The following is a 21,415-nucleotide window of genomic DNA, read 5'->3' on the forward strand; positions in this document are numbered from 1 at the left end:
ACTACATGACTAAGACAGACACTATGTAAAAGTAATGAAGTAGGTGAAAATATTGTGTAAATTCTATAACACTATGCACACATTACTGTGATCATTTTTCCTTCAAGACACTGCACTGAGAGTGAGTCAAATAAGATGCCAATGGCTTTAGAAACATATCCTTAATTAGAATTGGGAACCCCCTCCCCACCTTGTATTAAAGGGCAATAATGATGGAAAGCCCTGCTACATGTGCGATCTTTCTTTTCTTTACTCTAAGTTGGTGATGCTATTTGGATAATAACTGATGAAAGGACTAGGGTGCCAACCAATTTGCAGTTAAGTGGCTAATTAAGACCCAAAGCGAAGCTGCCAGGAGGTTGGGTCTACTAGCTTTAAAGTGACACATAAAAGCAATTAGAATGGAGCTGGCTTTGCTAGGACATATTTAAATTTGGACAAAAGTTTGAGCCAGTTATTATTTTATGTTAATATATTCTTCTGTAAGACAGCATCATAGAGAAAAGAGAATCATTTAGGACATAAAAAATAAATTAGACTATTACTTGGATTCAGTGAACTTCACATTAGAATAAAAAGAAAAACTGTAAAATCATTTCTATGTTTGCAGTCATAATGAGGATAGCATATGTAATTGCATTTCCCACCTTCAGAGGAAAAGGTACATGAAGCACAGTTATCCAAGAAGAGGAAATCTCTTAATTCTTGAGTGTATTGTCACCTGTCTGTCATATCGCATGAGTTTGACACCTACCCCAGAATGGCACAATTTTTAGAATTGTTAGATTTAAACTTGGGACAGTTGGGTGTTCTATTTAAATATAGACACGCTAATAGCATAGCAGTGGAGCAGGGACAGATTCTTTCTGGAGTTAGAAAGAAGGTTTGAAGTTGATAAGGAAAAGTAGATAGAACAGGGAAGTTATAAACAAATTAGGGAAATGGTGGCTGGGGAGAGTAGAAGACTTTTAAAAATCATAGCTCCAGCAGCATCCTAGAGTTGTGGAGAAAGCCCAGTACATTTGCACCTTGCTCTTGTGATTTATGATGTCACCATTAAACCCCTTGATGGCATTATATCCTTGTAATTTGTAGTTCCCTAGCATTTTTTACATACAACACAATTACTCATTGTGTAGCTACTTCACGCACACATAAACACATACATTAGTGTGAATATGTGTGTGCCGAATCTGTAGTCAGTGGAAACAATGATTTTTGATTTAATAAAAACTTGCGTTAATAAAAGCAAGAAATCAGGGGCTGAATGTATAGTCACTGTGTCACCAGCTTTGTCATGAGGCAGCATAAGGAGACACAGCACAGCATGCTACTAAACAGACTTAACAGGGATTTTGTATATTTTTCTAAAAATTGAAGAAGGAAAAATGTTTGTAAAGTCAGCCAAGAGTTATTATTGAAGGAAATATGTGAGAGATAAGAAGGAAATATTTTCAATTCATCTAAACATTCTAGTAATAAGAATAGAAAATAACAGGATTAGAAACATTAAATCTTCAAGGCTAAATCCTGCTGCCCCAGGAGATCTGTGGGTGGACCTTCTGATTGTCCAGGGAATGTCTGTTTCCTTCCAGATCATGGCCACTAATTGTGACACCATAAAACCGGAGAAAGAGAAGGTTTTGGAACCTTTGCTTTAAGACCATTATAATACAACTAGTCATTAGCATTCTGTGGGGGGTGAGAGATGGTGTTTCAAGATCTCCTATGCTAGCTTTTAAATGGACTTTAGGTAGTTATCCTCCAACAGAAACATGAACGCCAGTGACTTTCTGGGAAGTTATTTTCATCTCTATTTGAATATTTTAGCTGCAATGCTAGGTATGCACTGCTGAATCTTTGAGAATGCTATTCAACAATGCTATATTAAAAAATGACCCCCAAAAACATATGTTGCCTCAATTAAATATATCCCAAGATGAGCAATTTTATCTCGATTTATCTGCATGTTGGCTAGTCTCTGCATCTTACGCAGGTCTGATAGTTGAGATGGAAAAGGCTAAAGCACTTCAGGTGCTATAGGAGATCCCTTTGTCTTTGCTTTCATGGAACAGGGAGATTAAATATGTGGCTGCTCTGAACCCATCAAGATTTAGAGTAACATCCTCAATGAACAAGGCTGCAAGTTTGATATGAAAAAAATGGGGGGCTTGTTTTAAAGCAGCATAATATATACAATGACAGAATTATGTAGCTTCTCAAGAAGATATTTTTAAAAGGTGCAGGATAACTCTTTCACAATGTGTTTGAAACCCACATCAAGCAAAATTTTGAAGAGTATTTGTTCCTGTGGAATTGTAATCTCATCTATACTGTGGCCCATGCCACATGATAATGTTATTTTTTCACATCAGTCTCATATATTAATGGTGAGCTCCTTGTACAAAGGATCCTTTACTTACCATGTTTATATTCCTACCAGCATTCCACACAAATCAGACCAATTGTAAGCATTCACTAGATATAATTTAAGAAAGGTTGAATTCTACTCTTTGGGATATTTATTGGTGAGATATATACATAGACACAGAGATAGACCCAGATATAAACATAGAGAAATAGATATATATCACTGTATCTCCCTGCAGCCCACAATAATTTCTTCTGCTAGGCTTCTTTTGTTTGCTTTAGGATTTACTTACAGAAATTTAAATTGGGATTAGACTCTGTGTCTTGCAGATCTGCCTTCCATGAAGTCAGAAAGCCAGTGAGAAGGTTATCCACAACAGGTTCAATACCTTTGGAAACTTTTAGTGCCTTCAAAGAAAAAGTAATGAAGGAGAAATGCTTAACAAATAGAGTTTTGTAGTGAGCATAGAATCATTTGCCTTTCTCCTATACTGTATTAGAATCCATCAAAAATTGTAAGTGGCTTTACTACCAGCTACATTTTCCCTCTTGGGTTATTTCCTTTTCTGCTAAGTAATTCCTTAATGCCCAGGGACTTAAGCATTCTGTTGAAAAGGGAGCTCTAAGTATCTTCTAAGAGCCAAAGCCCTACTGAAATGTTTTCCTTGATCTTATAATTTTAAAGTGCTATCAAACAGTTCAATGTCTCAGTCATAATATATTTATTTTAGTGCTATTTCTGAGATTATGCGTATTTACAGAGAGGTGTTGTGTAATAAGAATTTCACTCAAGCATTCTTCCATCTTGATATGTTATCTAATGTTTTCTAAAAAAATCACCTCTCAGCCTTTGTTGCAAAGATAAATATAATACTTTCTGGAAGCTATTGAATATTTAATCTTTTCTAATTATTATTCCAATACAAAATCATAATAATAGCTAAAGAAGAAGGGAGAATCGAAGATATGTCAAGTTCTGTTTTGTTGTTCTACTCTGGGTCTGGCATCATCTTTCCAGTTTTCAGCCAACTTTTACAGAGATGCACAAGTATGTCCACCAACAAATGAAGTTTTTAAAAGACATATTGTGAATGCTTTTACTATTTCTTCACTAATGAAAAGCATGATTACAGTTCTTACCAAAAACAGATAAATTTATTTTCTCGATTTTTAGGTGGAGATTTGATTACAGATTAATTTATAAAGTGATCTTCTCTCGAGATTAGTACATAATCAGAGAGAACTTACTTATTTCTATGTTTTATCCCTCTTGCTTTTGATAAAAATCACAGATGCTGGTCTTTGAACCCGTGTTAATTCCAGTCATTTAATGTCTTAATGGCTCTCCCAGGGTGGGAGTGGCTTTTGGAAATGGTATGCTCCTCTTCAGTATGTAGTGATGCATTGCTTGGAAGCTGACATGGTTTCAGCAGTTTGGCATATTAAAGAAAGTTGCCAGTGGATACAGCATACACAGACGTGAGTGAGTGAGTGTGTGTACATGTGTGTGCAATCCTAAAATGAAGAAACATCTATTCTGGTAATAGCTGTGTACTTGGACTCATCTACAGTTTGATTGTACATCAGTTATGATGTGTCTCTCTCTAACAGGAAGGATACCGGTCTTGATGAATAGCTAAAAGGTAAGATCATTCTTAAAGGTGTGAGTGATTAATAATAGTCATGCAAAGATTTTTTTCCAGGAGTGTAAATAAAATATATCATTCACATGAAGGACAGGAGTTTGGCAGAATGATTCATAATGCATTTGAAAGCATAAAAAGTCAAAGGTAGAGTCCCTTCTAAGCATGCCAAAGAGGAATCTGTTTTTAACTGTTGGAAGTATTTCAATGGACATTGGTGTAGAAATCACATGCATTCTGGGATACTGAGGACTGGGCTAATTTAATTACCACCAATAAAACAAAACAGAATTTTCTCTTTTAGCAGTCAAAAAACAATACTATGACAAGGAGAAGTGGATAAAAGTTAAAGGTGATGCTACTGTGCTATGGGATTTTGACCATATACTTCAATCCAACCAAGATTTACTATATGACCTTCAGATCTAAGGTTCCTAAAAGGAGAAAACCCATAAGCTGCAATATTAGCACAAAGTTTAACTCTGAAATGGTCAACATTCATACCAAAGCAGACTATTAAATTGTTTACTATTTAATGAAACCAAGATGGGGAAAACTGCTATTTGAAGACTAAAGAATTACTGCTAGTCTTAAAATCTAAGTCCAATAACAACCTGCATGATTGGCCTTTATTCTCTGCCAGTAACCTAGAGCGCATATTTTCACAGTGCTTAAGTAAACACATCATGCGCCTCCTATGATCAAGTACCACAGAGTTTGTGCCCATCACAAGAGGAAAAGGCCTTGACCCTGGGATGGAGATGCCATCTAAAATTCTTACACAAGTCAACAGGTGAACTAAGGGGTTAGCTGTGGAAACGGAGGACTTCACTTTTCTGGCATTAAATGAAAGTGAAGAAGCTGATGATTGATGTCATAAACCATGTAAAAGAAATGCTGATAATTACCTGGGACCAAAGTCCTATATCCATTAAGAGAAGCAACAAGTCATCATTTCTACTCTCTTAAGAATAATGATTTATAAGCCACCCATTATCATTGTTCATTTATTGACGTTTAAAAGATTTCTATGACTATTGTTTTCTTCATTTGATCCCTCTGAATGTGAGAACATCCTGAGCTTGATAGAAGGCACAGTGACATTCTTTCTCTGAGGTTAACACAGCCTTTTCCCTTTGTTCTTTGACCAATACTGTTCCCTGAAAGCTGGTTCTTGTGTAAACAACCCAAGCACATGGTCTATTGATGGATGAAGATATGACATATACGCCGACACCATCAGAAGCACCATTTCTGAATGTCCAGGGAAAAAACATATGAAAATCAGAGGACCATGTTAGATGTACTTTACTATATCAAAGTTCTTTGAGAAAATCTAAGATAACTATATACTAATTTGCATTCAGCTGTCTGCCTCTTTCTCTCTCTTTCGATTACTCTCACTCGCCTTTTTTTTTTTAAGATTTATTTTTTATTTCTCTCCTCTTCCCTGCCTCCCCCCCATTTGTCCACTCTCTCTGTCCATTTGCTGTGTGTTCTTCTGTGTCCACTTGTATTCTTGTCAGTGGCATCACGAAACTGTGTCTCTTTGTGTTGTGTCATCTTGCTGCGTCAGTTTTCCGTATGTGCAACACCACTCCTGGGCAGGCTGCATTTTTTTCGTGTTGGGCTGGTCTCCTTACAGGGTGCCCTCCTTGCTTGTGGGGCTCCCCTATGCATTGGACACCCCTGCATGGCACGGCACTCCTTGCACACATCAGCACTGCGTGTGGGCCAGCTCCACATGGGTCACCCTGGACCTCCCATGTGGTAGGCAGACACTCTATCTGTTGAGTCAAATCCACTTCCCTCTCTCCTTTCTTTTTAATTCTTTCTCTCTAAAAATAGGAGCTTTAGGATAATTCTGTCTCTGATTGAGGAAGTATAGATATGCATATAAATTATAGGCATGTATCTTCTGAATATCTTCAGCTTCCTGGGTGGTAGGATTTAAAATTTGTTCAGTTCTGTAATACATTTCAGGATTTGGGGATCTGTGGATAAACATGAAGCCTATTGCCTAAAACACATGTTTAAACAGAGAATTCAAATTTTAAAAATTATGATCTATATACAGTAATCACTCTAATGAGATACTGTCATGTTATGTACAATAAGTTCCACCTTCAAATTATAAATTGAGTAAATAAAAATGAAAGCATCAAATGGCTCAGAAAAATCAGAACTGGGAAAGTGACAGGGAGGTAACTAATGGTAGAATTATTAAAAGGCCAAAGCATGTTGTCCTCCTCCAAATTTCCTTGTTTCCCAATTTTAAGATATAGCTATTTAGGGTTTTAATAAAGAGATGAATATTTTCATTCAACAATTTGAAAGGTACATACCGTTTTCTATATAGTGTGTGTCATACATTAATAATTTCATTGTGGTCTATGAGAAAATGAAACACGCAAACCACTCATCAAGCAGACAACTGAAAATCTACTTTAAACCTTTCTCAACAAATTTGACTTTTTTCCCTTGACTTTGTTTCCAGAAGGTGAAAGTAAGGAAGTCATCTACCCCTTCGTCCTTCCTGTCTGATCTCCTGTCCTTGGAGTGAATTAATCCATGTGATTGTCTTCCTCATCCTTTTAGCCTGGGTGGTTAAGATTCTGATGATTCTCCAGAATGTTGCCTACCTAGCTCCTTACCAAGCACTCCTTTCCCTGTCCTTTAAAGGAATCTTTGAGGAGCAAGTAGGCTGCCTATAACTATACAATGAACTCAGAGATGATTGTGCCTTCTTCTAGTCATGCTAGTTGTTTCCCTGGCTAAGCAGCAAATTGAGACACATAGAATAATACCAACCAGATGTTATAGATATTCTGCAATATAGAGGGAGAATCAACTTACTAAAAGAGTAAGACACTTGGCCATACCTACCTTAGATTTGCCCAAAGTGCTAATTCTCTTGTGTCTAACTATGATTTCATACCTTCCATGGTGACACAGAGGCTGTTTCATGTATTTTTATTTTATTTTATTTTTAAAGAAGCTTTAGATTAAATAAATGTTACATCAAAAATATAAGGGATTCCCATATAACCCAACCTCTACCTCTCCCACACTATTCCCTATTAACAAATCTTTCATTAGTGTGTACATTTGTTACAAATGATGAATACATATTGAAGCATTGTCACTAACCATAGTCTATAGTTTACATTATATTATAGTTTACACTTTGCACCACACAATTTTATAGGTTTTGACAAAATGTATAATAGTCTGTATCTGTCATTGTAATATCATGCAGGACAATTCCAAGGTCCCAAAACTGCCCCAAGTTGCACCTTCCTTCTCTCTCCCCTGAAAACTTCTGGTGACGACAGCCTTTATATCATTGTGGCAAGTTCTTCTATTACTAAAATAATAATAAGTCTACTTTAGTCCATAGCTGCATCCTCCCCGCCCCACCCCCATGTTTGTTCATGCCTCAATCTTCAGGATGTGGGGATGCTGATGCCCATTCTGCTTCTGATGGAGAGGTTGCTTAGATTTCATGGGGCAGATGGATGGAACCATGTTGCCTGCAATTGTAGATACTCTCTGCTTTTTGAGATGGTGTTGTCCATCATCATCCTTTTGTTAATTGTCTTGGGCAAGTCTGATGAACTGGAGAGTAGGTGTTGGCCGAAACTCTGCTGAGATTCAGGGCTTAAGCAGCATGTGAACAGCCAGAAGATTTAAGTCTCTGGGACATATATTTAAAGGGAATAGTGCTAATTATAGGTTCAAAACAGGGGGCAGAAGAACCATGTGTAGGAAAATTATAAGGAATAGGTTATCATACATTCTAAAGTAAGGCCCAATGATAGGGAGCCAAATTCCTGGGGTTATCTGTCCTGTCAGTAGTATCTAATATGTCTAGAGCCCTCACCCCCCTGTATGAGGCACTGTTTACCATGACAGTCAGTGAGATCTCCTGGGACATACAGAATCATGACCTCTAGAATGACCTCCCAAATCATTTTGATGCTCTTAGCCATAGAAACACATTTGTATTTAATATTTTCCCCTTTTGGTCAAGGTATTCTTCCAAATGCATCACAAGTTGGTGCTTTGTAATATCTCTCAATGCCAGGGAGGCTCATCACCAGGAGTTGTGTCCTGTACCAGGGGGAAGATACTGAGTTTACATGCTGAGGTTGGTTTGGAGAGGCAACATTTGAGGAACAAAGAAGCTTTCAAGAGGTAATTCTTAGGCAATGTGTAATACTAGGCTAAGTTCAATCTCATAAGAACAAGGTTCATAAATACAACTATCAGTGTCAAAGGCTTGGCATATTGGTTTGTCCTTCACTAGGCACTGACTGTGTACTCTAGAGATTCTTGCCACTCTATTAGAAAAAGTAGCAGGACTCTCCAGGATGGGATTTCAATATTCTTTTTTTTTTTTTTCTTTCTGGTTTTTATAAAAGGTATTTATTTGGGGTAGAAGCTTATAGTTACCAGATCATAAAGCATCAGTTACTTCCCTCACCAAAGTCTATTGCCACATGTTGGGGCAAGATGGCTGCCGAAGACTGCCAAGATTTCAGTCTTCGCTTCCTGGGTTCCTCTCTTCCCAGGACTCTGTTTCTCTCTGGGCTCAGCTGCTCTGCTCTCTCCACAAGGCCAACTATAGATTATCAAGCAAATGACTCTGTCTTCTAGCCTGGAGCTTCTGTCATGTCCAAGGAGCCATCTCTATTCCCCTTGTGTTCTCCTGTGTGTTCTCTTCCCAGGCTCCAGCTCAAAAACTCCCTCAATATTCTTTTGGTTATTGTGTGGTTCTCCACCCACCAAGACAACACCCTATGACCACTTGAACACATTCTCTTTCCAGAGAGGCATGCCCCAGGTGCACCCCTCCCCACACATCCCCCCACCTCCATAACCTTGCATTAGTGATCCTACCCTGCCACAATTGTGACTCTTCTGCAATGCAAAACCTCTCCCTAAACAAAGCTAAAAATAAATAAATAAAATATTAAAGAATAAAAAAAATAAAATAAAATAAATTTTTTTGTATTGTGTCTTTCATTACCATAAGTGCTGTCATCTTTTATGTTCAGTGGCAATTTCTCCTATATGTTCCCCCAGTGTCTTATTTTTTCACTTTATTTTCAAATAAGTGTTAGGTTGCAGAAAAGTCATATGGAAAACACAGGAGATTCCCTTATCCGCCACCCCCTTCCTCTCTCGCATTTTCCCCTGTTAATAACATCTTAGGTGAGTATGGTACGTTTGTTAAAATTGATGGACTGATATTGAAGCATTGCTACTAACCATGGTTAATGTTTTGCATTATGATTTACATTTTACACCATACTCTTTTATAGGTGTTGACAAAATGTATAATGGCCTATATCTGTCATTGAAAGATCATGAGAACAATTCCAATGCTCTAAAAATTCCCTATGTTCTATCTATTCTTCCCTTTCCCTTCCCTCAGAACCTATGGTAACTCTTTCGTATATTTTTATTTTCCCTTTTCATGACTAATTTTGCCCTGATCCTCACCACTTCTGTCTATTCTCAACTCTGCAGGATCTGAAAAGACTCTGTCTTTGCCTGGGCAAAGACTTTCCATGCTGACATCATTCCCTGCAAAGCCTCTAGTAGTTTCAAGATTTGGAACATTATTAATATCTCATTTTGTTTTGTTTTGTTTCATCTTACTACTCTTCCCTTATCAACACCACCAACCATTTGCAGATTAGCTCTCATTTAAGAGCCAAACAGATCCATAAAATAGCAAATCAATGAGTTGCTCAGTGAATAACATAAAAACAGATAATCTGATAAAACAGTATCATAAGAAATCAATCTCTTAAGATTAGAATCTGTCCAGGTCTAGTCATCAATACAAAATATTGTACAAAGTACGGGGAGGGGAAGCTCTTCATTCTTAGCATTGTGGCTAACACTTCTATTCAAAATGTAATCATACTTTAACTTTAAATGCTTATTTTAAGTGTGCTTTGTTTGATTTTTTTTGGTTCAAAATGCATGTATACAATCAAACCAAACAGGTTTTTCAATGAGAGGTATGTTTATAAGAACAATTCAGGTGAGGTATTCCAGATTGACTGGATTCAGTTTTAATGACACAATCATCCTCACGTGTCTACTAACTCATACTACATGCCAATGACTTATTTTTCAACATACAGAGTGCAGGAGGGCTTTCTTCTCACTTTTAAGTTTTATAGAGACTATTTGAATCGAGTTGAAAGGAAGAAGGGAAGGAAGGAAGGAAGGAAGGAAGGAAGGAAGGAAGGAAGGAAGGAAGGAAGGAAGGAAGGAAGGAAGGAAGGAAGGAAGGGAGGGAGGAAGGGAGGGAGGGAGGGAGGGAGGGAGGGAGGGAGGGAGGAAGGAAGGAAAGGAGAGGGAGGGAGAGGAAGGGAGAGGGATGGAGGGAGAGAGGGAGGGACAGAGAAGTTGTAAAGGGAAAGGAAAAATAAAGAAACACTCCAGGAAGCAAAATTTTAAAATCACAGGAATATATGCTAATGATGTTAAACTCTGTTTCAATTCATGTTAGTCCCTTTTTCTTCCAACTCACAAGCATCTTTTGGTACTATCATGTTCCAATATATTTTTCAGAAAGTTCCAAAAACCATAAGGAATAAAACTCCAGGAAAATTATTTGTTAGAGACCAAATGTAAATAGACACATGCTCAGCATGTGAATATAGCAGAAAATTTCTCTAAAATGGTCCATATGTTCTTCTAGAAAAAGCAGCAGCCCTGACAGTGAACCATGAAATATTCTGGAGGCAAATGGCAGAGTGCCAGTGTCTTAGGGGACTGCATTTCCACTTTAAATAGCAGATGAAATAAAGCTTTAAAATGTTCTTGATGATGGAGCATTCAGCAAACCCTTCAAGGCAATGTAAGAAAAACCTTTTCTTCTTAAGACTGATGCTGGGAAGAAACAGACAAAAATTAAGAATTATTCTGCCAAGCAGCAAAAAGAATCAATTGGTCTCTTTCTGAAATTCAGGAAATCCAATGAATCGATAGACTGTTGGGAATCAGACCACACACACTGAAAGTGATTCCTTATAAGTACTAGATACCCAGCGATAACACAAAGCTCTTCAGAAAGCATAAAGCACAAGCATGTATTAAAAAAGACTAAATTGTGACCCAGCAGGAGATGAAAACAGTTTCGTTTTGTTTTTTAACAGCAATGAGGACATTTTGTCAAGAGTAAACCAACACTTAATTGAAAAATAAGCAAATTGTAAGTAATTATCAAACTTTATTTTTTAAATTTATTTTATTTTTGTCATTTCTAGTTCACTTACTCTAAAAATGGCAAAATCCCTGTCATAAAATAATTTGGTTTTAATTGACATTCCCCAAGGCAAGCAAGCTGGAAGTATAATAATTCTTTTGAAAGCAAACACCCTTTGATGACTACCAGAATCAAGTAAGATCAGATAATTTTTCTTGGTCATTTTATAAGAGCCTGTCTATCTTTATGTGGCTTATGACATTGAGTTTAAAATATATAAAATGGTCTTTTTAATAAAATTGTTAAATAATCAGAGAGATAGCTAGGTATGTAAAGAAATTCTTTCCATTTTAATGAAAGTGACGCTAGACTGAAATATCTGTTTAATGCACTGTTTAAAAACCATTTAATTTACTATTAGAACATGTAAACTTTATCCAACTGAAACTATGATTATTATTACAAGTAATTCCTTATACCTTTTTCCAAAAAGGGAAGGAAAAAAGTAAAAGAAAACAAGGAAGCTTTTTTTATTTCTTTAGGAAATTGAAAAAGTTACTATAAGAAACTGATTTACTACTACTAATTTTTGGTATATTGACATTATCCTTGTATTTATTCATTGACAATTAAGCCAGGACCACAAAAAGAAAAAACAAACCGGTAGATTTGAGTTTATTTCATAATAATATGCTAGATTATGGATGGTCTTTTTGGGATTTTAAATGTGTCTAAGTTTTGAAAAATATCTCTCAACAGTAATTAGGACATATGATATTCAAAATCTAATATGTACAGTAAAATAAAGCATTAATTGAAGTAACAATAGTGACAAGTACTGTAAAACCAGTTGCACTTTCTAGGATAAACTGTAGCACAGGAACAAGATCAATGTTGTATAGTATACTAATTCTGAACAATTAAAAAAATGTCTACATACCTAGCATAGAGCATGGTGCTCAGTAGGTGAACAATTACTGCTTTTACTGAATGTCTTTATTCAGTCTGCAAACTCAAGGTTATATGTTTATCTTTATGGAATCAACTAATGTTAGCTCCATAAAGCTCCTTTGGAGTGCCTCATCTTTTTTTTTTTAATATATCAGATTGAGAACCACTGTTCTAGGCTCTCTTAGGTGGTCTCTAGTTAGATGTTCTCTTTTTTTTTTCTTAAAGATTTATTTATTTCTCTCCCCCTGGCCCCAGTTGCCCACTCACTGTGTCCATTCGCTGTGTTCTTCTGTGACCACTTCTATCCCCACCAGCCACACCAGGAATCTGTGTTTCTCCCTGTTGCGTCATCTTGTTGTGTCAGCTCTCCGTGTGTGCTGTACTATTCTTGGACAGGCTGCACTCTTATGCACTGGGCGGCTCTCCTTATGGGGTGCACTCCTTGTGCATGGGGCTCCCTTATGGGGGAAACACCCCTCTGTGGCAGGGCACTCCTTGCACGCATGATCACTGTGCATGGACAAGCTCCACACGGGTCAAGGAGGCCCGGGGACTGAACCTCGGACCTCCCATGTGGTAGGCGGACACCCCATCCATTGGGCCAAGTCTGCTTCCCTGGAGTGCCTCATCTTAAGGTCAGCATTGATTAGCCAAAGCATTCTTGTATAGGTATCCTCATTATCCAGTAACTCCTTTTGAATTTAAAATATTTTTATATCTTTAAAAAATGTATACACATGCCCTCTTATCTGAACATATAATTTTGTCCCTGAAATAATATGATTATTCATTGATGGCTCATGAGCCATCAGACCCTCTGGATAAACAGTGGTAACATATTCCATTAACTCTCCTGCAAATATATTTGGAGAATATATGCTAGATTTATATTTTCCTTTCTGGATCAAAAACATTCAGAGAAGTTGACAATATTGCATCTAATTTCCTATTTTTTTGTTACTTACAAACTCAAGCAAATTGTAGAAAACATGCCTATTTAAATATTCTAGTCTGCCAAATACTTTCTTTTTAAGGTATGGATTTCATTAAATCACTGGTACAAACAAATAATGGAGACTGAGTTGAAACAGGCCTCCCTGCTCTACCATAAATTCAAAGGTTGTGCAACTGGGCTATTTTTACATTCTTGGTAGATGGTAATACAGCTTTTTGTTGTTGTTGTTGTTGTTCATGTGCTCCTTACTTATTTTTTTTTTTTAGAAAGAAGATGTATTTCAAAATTACTGGTATGCCTATTCATCTGGCAGGATATGCTATTCTGAGCCAAGCATCAATCTGTGTAGGAATCCATGAAGTTCACCATGGGAAATAAAATGAGTCTGTAATGATGGAAGCAAGGGACTCAAGGAAATGAGTGAAACTGAGAATTTTTTCAACCACATTCTTGACATAGTCTAGGATTCCCTTTGATATGTTTTCCCAGGGCTATCAATACTTGTGAGGAGCCTTGGACAACTATGTTTGTGAGGCCCCTGTCTACGTAAACAGTTTAATTTAAAATGTATCATAAAATTCATGTGCCCATAGGGGGAAGAGATGAAGATTTAAAATAATGGCGAGAGAAGAAATACTTAAATAGTTGTTTATGGTCCAAGAAGTGAAAATTCTTTTCAATGTTCAGGTCCCATCTCTTCCTGTTCAAGTTCAGGGACCATCTCTCCAAATATATTTTTTTTAAGATTTATTTTATTTATTTTTCTCCCCTTCTCCCCCCTCCCCCGCCCCACCCCAGTTATCTGTTCTCTGTGTCCATTTCCTGCGTGTTCTTCTGTGTCTGCTTTTATCTTGTCAGTGGCACCAGGAATCTGTGTCTCTTTTTGTTGCGTCATCTTGCTGCGTCAGCTCTCCGTGTATGCAACGCCATTCCTGGGCAGGCTGAACTTTCTTTCGCACTGGGCAGCTCTCCTTACAGGGTACACTCCTTGTGCGTGGGACTCCCCTACATGGGGGGACACTCCTGTGTAGCATGGCACTCCTTGCGCGTGTCAGCACTGCGCGTGGGCCAGCTCCACACAGGTCAAGGATGTCCTAGGTTTGAACCGTGGACCTCCCATGTAGTAGGCAGACGCTCTATCCATTGAACCAAGTCTGCTTCCCTCTCCAAATAACTTACTGTCAAATGTTTCTTTAGTGAAAATAATTTCAGATCTCATAGCACAAGAAAGAGATGGTAATGCTGTTATTACTCATAAAATGACACAATGACTACAGAACGTGTTTGTACTGAAAACAATATAGATCTTCTTGCCACTGGAATTCCTTAATACCCCATATGTATCTACATCATTACACATGATTCTGCATCATGAAATGGCTTCCAATGACACAATCAAAGGTTAAATCTGTGCTTCATCGATGATGATCACAAAAGCAAATTTTACCCAGAGTATACAGGAAAATGTGAGTTACATTCATTTTATTGTCATGTTCATTTTACCACATAGAATTTTGTAGCTTAAGTGTAGAATAGTGCATCTTTTAACCATACTTTTTCTTGTACGCTTTAGCCAAAATCATTGCATTCCTATAATGTTACAGCTTTCAATGTTGAACATGCTTCTGCATTCCATGTTCTACCATTAGTAGAGAAGATTGGTGAGGACTAAATGAGCTGAACAAGAAGAGTGGTTCTATTCATGCAAGGAATGTCCATCTCTTGACTTGCAAGGCTTAGACTGACCCTGACAGTGTTTCACCACATCAAACACAGGCAAGAGAGGATCTTGAGAAGGGCCCACTGGCTTTGTGGAGCAACCTAATGGAAAGCTCTCAGAGGATACAGGCACAGTGGTCCTTGGAAGTCTGTCTGACATGTGGTACAGAGGTTCCTCCTGTGGAGGAAGTGAGATAACTTTCCTGGGTGCCAGCTATTGAGGGCACACAAGGTAAAGGATGCTGGCCACTGCCACCTTCAAATGCTGAAGATCAGAGGAAGCATGTGGTCTGAACACAGAAAGATGAGAACTGACCCATCTTCCCAGACACATGGCCCAAGACAAAGGGTCAGAGCACTGCCAGTATCCCAGAGTCATATAGGTGAATAAAATTGTGTACTCCATTTCGAACATATTCTTGATCTTGGTCTCCATCTGGTAGATGTGAACCCATTGTAAATAAATCACTTCAAGATGTTTCTTCAGTAAAGGTGTGGCCCAGGTTGGACTTTAATCCTGATTACTGGATCCTTTATAATCACAGTGAAAGTCAGATGGAAAAAGAAGACAGGGGAGGAGCCAGAAGCTGCAAGTCAACTAAAACCCAGGATAAGGGAGAAGATACCCCCATGTGCATTGCATGTGATAGAAAAACCAAGAAATAAGGATTGCTGGTAGGAAGCCCCTGAATGCCACAGTCTTCTGGGAGAAAGCTTTGCCTTGCTGACACCTTGACTCTGGACTTCTGCTCTCAAAACCATAAATTCCCACTGTGTAACCCATAACAAATCAACCCATTGTATAACATTTGTTTTCGCAATTGGGAAACTGAAACAGCCCTGAACTTTTTCTGTGTCCAAGGTGATTAAGAGTCACTGAAAATCAGTTTGTTGGCACTGTTCAAGTAGCCAATTCCAGGTGATCCTGCGATAGAAATCCTGTGATCTGGGCTCAGGACATTGGGCCTGGGTGACACTGCTATCTCCTATGGGTTCTAGACCCCAAAAAGGGCTCTACAGCACCCTAAAATGCCAGCCAAAAGCAAGGACCCTGTTTGCCAGTTCTTAGATCATACTGTGTTTTCCTCCTAATTGCTATATGAATTCAAGTCCTATTTTCATATAGCAACAACACGCCACTTTCCATATTACCAGTAATTGTATTTTCTAATGCATTGCCAGAGAGCTAGATAGCCAATACTATTAGAATAATCTTGCAGAAAGACATCTTTCCTTACATGTCTACTATACTCTATAAAACCTGGCCCAACTACAATCACATAAAACACAATAAATAACTTCTTGACTGATAACAGCTATTTACAAAATTCAGTTAACCAGTAAAAACTGTAGAACTGCTAAACCTCAGAAGTCAAGAGCCATTGATGCCATGAAAATAATTGTTACTGGAAAATAAATTCACGGTAAGAATAGTTATTCTTCATCATAAAGATCTCAACCTAAGGAAAGCAGTATTATAGGCCAATTCTTTGGTCATAGTGAATAAGCAACATTGATTTTACATTTCCTAAACTTATCAACCAAATTAAGCCTCTTCAGTATTGTTTCTTTTCCCTTATCCTCTTTTCACTATTGAGTATATGCATGTCCTCCTTATTCCTTTATACTAAGCCGAATTCAATATTTCATTTTACAACCAAATTTAATATCTCCTTTATCTATGACTATCCCCATGCCACAACAACCTATTACTTATATTGGGGCAACAGTTCTATATTTGCTTTATACCAAATTGTTCCACATCTGAGGGTCACTATGTATGAACATGTACATATGTGTATATGCATATGTATTTCATATATTATCTGTCTCCACAAGAAAATTACACCCTTTATGCTAATGCACATATTTCCTATAGCATGTATAGTACTTTCCCAGACCCAGAATAGGAGCTAGAAAAAGTTTCCTGCATTTGATTAAAGTTTGATGCTACCATTCTATGTCTGGCCTTGTGAAGTCTTTTAAGAACCTTAATGCTCATTAAAAATAGAAATGAGATTTAAGAGTGATAGGCTTCAATATTTAAGCAAGGTCATATTCAAGCAAATCTGTATCAGTAAATGAAATAAGTTAAGAAATTAAACTAGTGTGGATTATCCTGGGTTATATATGCGCAGATCTTTATTTTTTCCCCAACAATTATTTCCCAACACAAACCAAAATCATCACTAATCATGATGACGACTAACAGTACAACTAAACATGCTAGATTATTAAATTCTTGGGAGTAGATGCCATACATTATTCCTATTGCTATACTTAAGTAAATAGCACATAATAGGGCTCAATAAAGATTAATTAGGGAAATAAATGAGAATCTATATTGATTTTCCTTCTTTACACTGATCTAGTCATATATGAGTCAACACAAAATAGCACAATATAATTCCTTTCTTTAACAGAAGTTGTATGGGAACAATTACTTTGACAAAGGTATGGCATTATAAAGGAAATCTATTCTCTGGCTTCAGGACTTTACAGCTAACTAGTCATTCTTCTCAAGGTAAACTAGGTAAAAGGATATATGTGGCTTTTCTTTTTCTACCAGCACCAGGAGAAAAAAAAACAATCCAATCATGTGTCATCTTCATTTATGAAAATATTATGTTAAACCAAATCAGGAACAGAGGACCTCACTGTTTAGGAAAAGGGGGCTAAATATGACACACTGGAAAACATAAGGGTGAGGAAGATAAAGTGAAGAAAAATACATAACTTACCATTTGCAGTCAAACATTACTAGTGACAAGAAGTCCTCAGCATTATCAATAATAATTGTTTAGAAAATGGCTTCAAAATAGTTTATAATAAGACATTCCCATAAGATTTTTAAAATTAGGCTATCTTTTGAAATATGGTATGTATATCTTATTTCTCCATATTTAAGCTGTATAAGCATGTAGAATATATTGAAGAGTAGTTTACAAGTACTACAAGTACTTTCCTGTGATTACACAGGAAAAAGGCATTATTTAGTCTTCATTTCCAGTTCAAAACAAGATAATCTTCCATATCTTTACCATCAGGTGGATTCTGGAAAGTAATTATTTTGCATGCTCAGTTCAGTTTCTTGATTCCAACACAGGTGGTTACTACAGGTTTTAGAGTAGGTGAGAGCCTAGATGAATAAATGTTATTGTTATTGGTGCCCTTTAGACAAGACAGTGTCCCAAATGAATGGACATTGGTCATTCATATGGAAAACGAAAGCCTGTTTATCAGCTGGCTAATTGCACTCAAATATAAAAGATTCCCAGTAGTAAATCTCTTTCATATTTGTATTTGTCACCTAAATTATAAGCTATAATTGTAAACTGTGAACAGAACCGTTTCCAGCATCCAAATGTTTACCATAATAAGGCACATCTGCACAGATGACTGCTGACCTCCTAAGTTCAGTTAGCACCTTAGCATCTAATGCATTTCTAGGAAAGGAAGAGGAATGCAAGTTTCCCGGCATTGCCATCTTCCTTTTATTTGTATAGCTTAACTCTGAGAATAGGAAATAGCTAAATACAGCTAGAACAGTGAAAATATTTCTTACACAAATGAATCTGGTGAATGATTTTACTTCCCATTAAATTTTTTTGGATTTGAGGAAGACTGGGTCTTTTGTTGTTGCTATTAATACATTTTTATTAGCATTTTATTTAGTTTCAAACTTAACATCCAGAAAGAATTATTCATGATGTAGTAGAAATTGGTTACTAACATTTAATCTAGTCTATTTGATACCTGCTATATCGTTCAAGAATCACCAAGAATTTTTACTTTACCAGTGGGAAGACAGATTCAAATTTAGGACCTTGTCTTTACTCTGGAGTTTTGGGACAAGCTGGATGGTCAGCAAAAGGCTAATAAAGAAAGACAAAAGTAATTTCCCCTCTGCTCCAGTGGAGATTATTAGGCCTAAAAATAAACTACAAAAAAATAATTACAATTCACTGAATACTTTAATCAGGTATTACACCAAGCATGCTCTTATTCACATTCCCTATTATTATGTGGCCTTGCCAACTTGGGCACAACCTCGGTGCCTGTGGAACATATGTCTCATTAAGGCTGCCTTCTAGAAGGGATGCTATTTATCTGATTTTGAGTCCTGTGGGCATCAGATTACTGCAATCATGGGCACATGTAGCCCAGTTACAGGATTTCATTAAATATTAATACCATCTCTTTCTCCATCCCTCTTTTTCTTCCTATCAAAGAATAGCTACTTGTCTAAAGCATTATTATTAGGCCCTTTTGGCAGACAGAGCAGTTTAAAAGCTATTCCCTATCCTTCAGGAACTAATCATCGCATTAAAGTTTGGTAAATAGATATCTGCTCAGTTTTCATGTGTCTTCCTAGTAAAACCCCAGTTTCCTGTTTTTGGAAATCCACTCTTCCTCCTCATGTGCGTGAATTCCATGAGCCTCTCCCTTCCAGAAAGCTGAGGCAGGTGAAATCATCCTTTATCTGACTCACTCATAGGGTAGGAAGTTCTAGCCATGGCTTAAATCTGCTTCTAAGATATTGGCAGTAACTTGAGTGACCCAAGAATAGCATCACTGTGATGATATTCTAACTACTCTGCTCCAGGCACTGAACGGATACCTTGGCTCCTACTTCCTGCATCTTGTCCATGCTAGATTCTCTTGGATCATGGTCTAAAGCCATGATCTACCAGATTCTTGTTAATTGTGTGAATGCCTGATATTCTTCCAACCTCATATTCTTCCAATACATTCTCTTATACTTTTTTTTTTTAAACCAGGGTTGGTTTCTGTTGTTTGCAAGGAAGAACTATTACTATACATAAAACATATAATTATAAAAGTTAGTTTATAATGCAAGCTAATATATTGATATTGGGAGTGGAACAGACAAATATCTGAAGTATTTAAAGAAAGGGGAGACAATCATGGCCTTAGCTAAAACAGGAAAGGATGGTAGAGATGGTGAAAATTAGGGAAGAGCAAAGTTTCAATAAGTGTAGTAAGACAAATGAGAAGGGGCAAAACATATTCAGAGAAAAGTAAATAGATCAATTTGGGTGGAGCAGCAGATGGCCTCACAGTGTTCTTCGCACACAAGCATTTGCTTTATATTTACTATCTGTGAGTCCTATGGGAACACAAATACTGATAAAGTAAGGTACCAGGGGAGCAAAAACACTGCTCATCTCTTCAAGTGAAGAGAGAAACTCTTGGAAGGGAGTAATAAAACAAAGTTTTGACCACTGCCTCAATTTTGTTCTGTGGAGAAACTACCTTCTCCAAAGTAAAATTTTGGTGTTTCTAATGCATTACTTACATGTAGAAAAAGGAAAATAAATGCTAGATTTAAATAAAGGCATTTAAAATAGTAATGAACAGAGGTTGAAGGCTTCAAGGGTAGTGCTCCATAAAACCTGTCAGAGTTTATAGTTTCAATTGATTTTTACTTTAACACTGTAAGTGCAAAAACATTCATTTAAAAAATATCTAACCTATATGTGAAAGAATACTTAATCTTACAATCATGATTGCTTTACAAACTTCTTCCAAAAATCCTTATTCATAACTCTGCTTCTTTCTAAGAGATTTTAGCCAGAGTTTTGTTTTATTTTGTTTTTATTTTGTTTGTTCATTTGTTGTCATTCTTTTCCTCCTGAGGGCACAGGTAAAGCAAAGATGCTTTCTGTGGGAGAGCTTATTAACACAGTTTGTATCTTCATTGTATATCTTGCTCTATCATAGGCATTTAAAAATTCTTTTGGTGCTTAGGAACCAAAATAAACCTTCCATTGGAAGAACATGGATACCAAACAATCACTGTATAGCACAGGAGAGCAGCTTCCCTGCCTGATGTATTTAAGACGGTGTACTTGTTAAAGCAGTTCATGAAGTGTGGACTGCCCACATAGAATACTACCCACAGAGACTTCTGGCCCAGCAATATAGGGTTGCAGAGATGTTAGCTTAGGGTTGCATTTCTCTTTGCTTGCTCTGTGTTTGCTGACATCCTCATGGCAGGTGCCTTAGTGTCTGTATGAAATCCCTGGCCCCAGTGTGGTGGAATGGCTGACCTCTGCTGGTGGCCGTGTGTGCCTGTGGGCATGCGATAACATCTATGAACCTCAGTTCCCTCGCCTGTAAGATCAGGTGGTCACGCTCCTACCTCACAGGGATTTTGTGAGGGTTCAATGAGATGAGGGGAGCGGCAAACAAGTGATTGACACACCTTAAAAAAAAAAAAAAAGCACACCAGAGGAGTGCTTATCAGGAATGATTTCCATTTCATCCTGATTTGGACAAATTGCCAATGGTGATGGTATTTCATGGCTGGAATTAGCAATGATGGCCATCTAGATATAACCTAATTTATTTAATCAATCTTTACAGTTCACATTTAGGTTGATTCCTTTTTAATTACCCAGATTATCTGATTATTTATTTTGGATACATTCCAAGCAGTAGAATTGCTAGTATGTACTTATTTTCAAGCTTTTAACCTATAGAGCATCTGTCAGATTTGATTCTTCAGTAAAACATTGTAGC

Source organism: Dasypus novemcinctus, chromosome 2, assembly GCF_030445035.2.
Source record: "Dasypus novemcinctus isolate mDasNov1 chromosome 2, mDasNov1.1.hap2, whole genome shotgun sequence".
Lineage (NCBI taxonomy): Eukaryota > Metazoa > Chordata > Mammalia > Cingulata > Dasypodidae > Dasypus > Dasypus novemcinctus.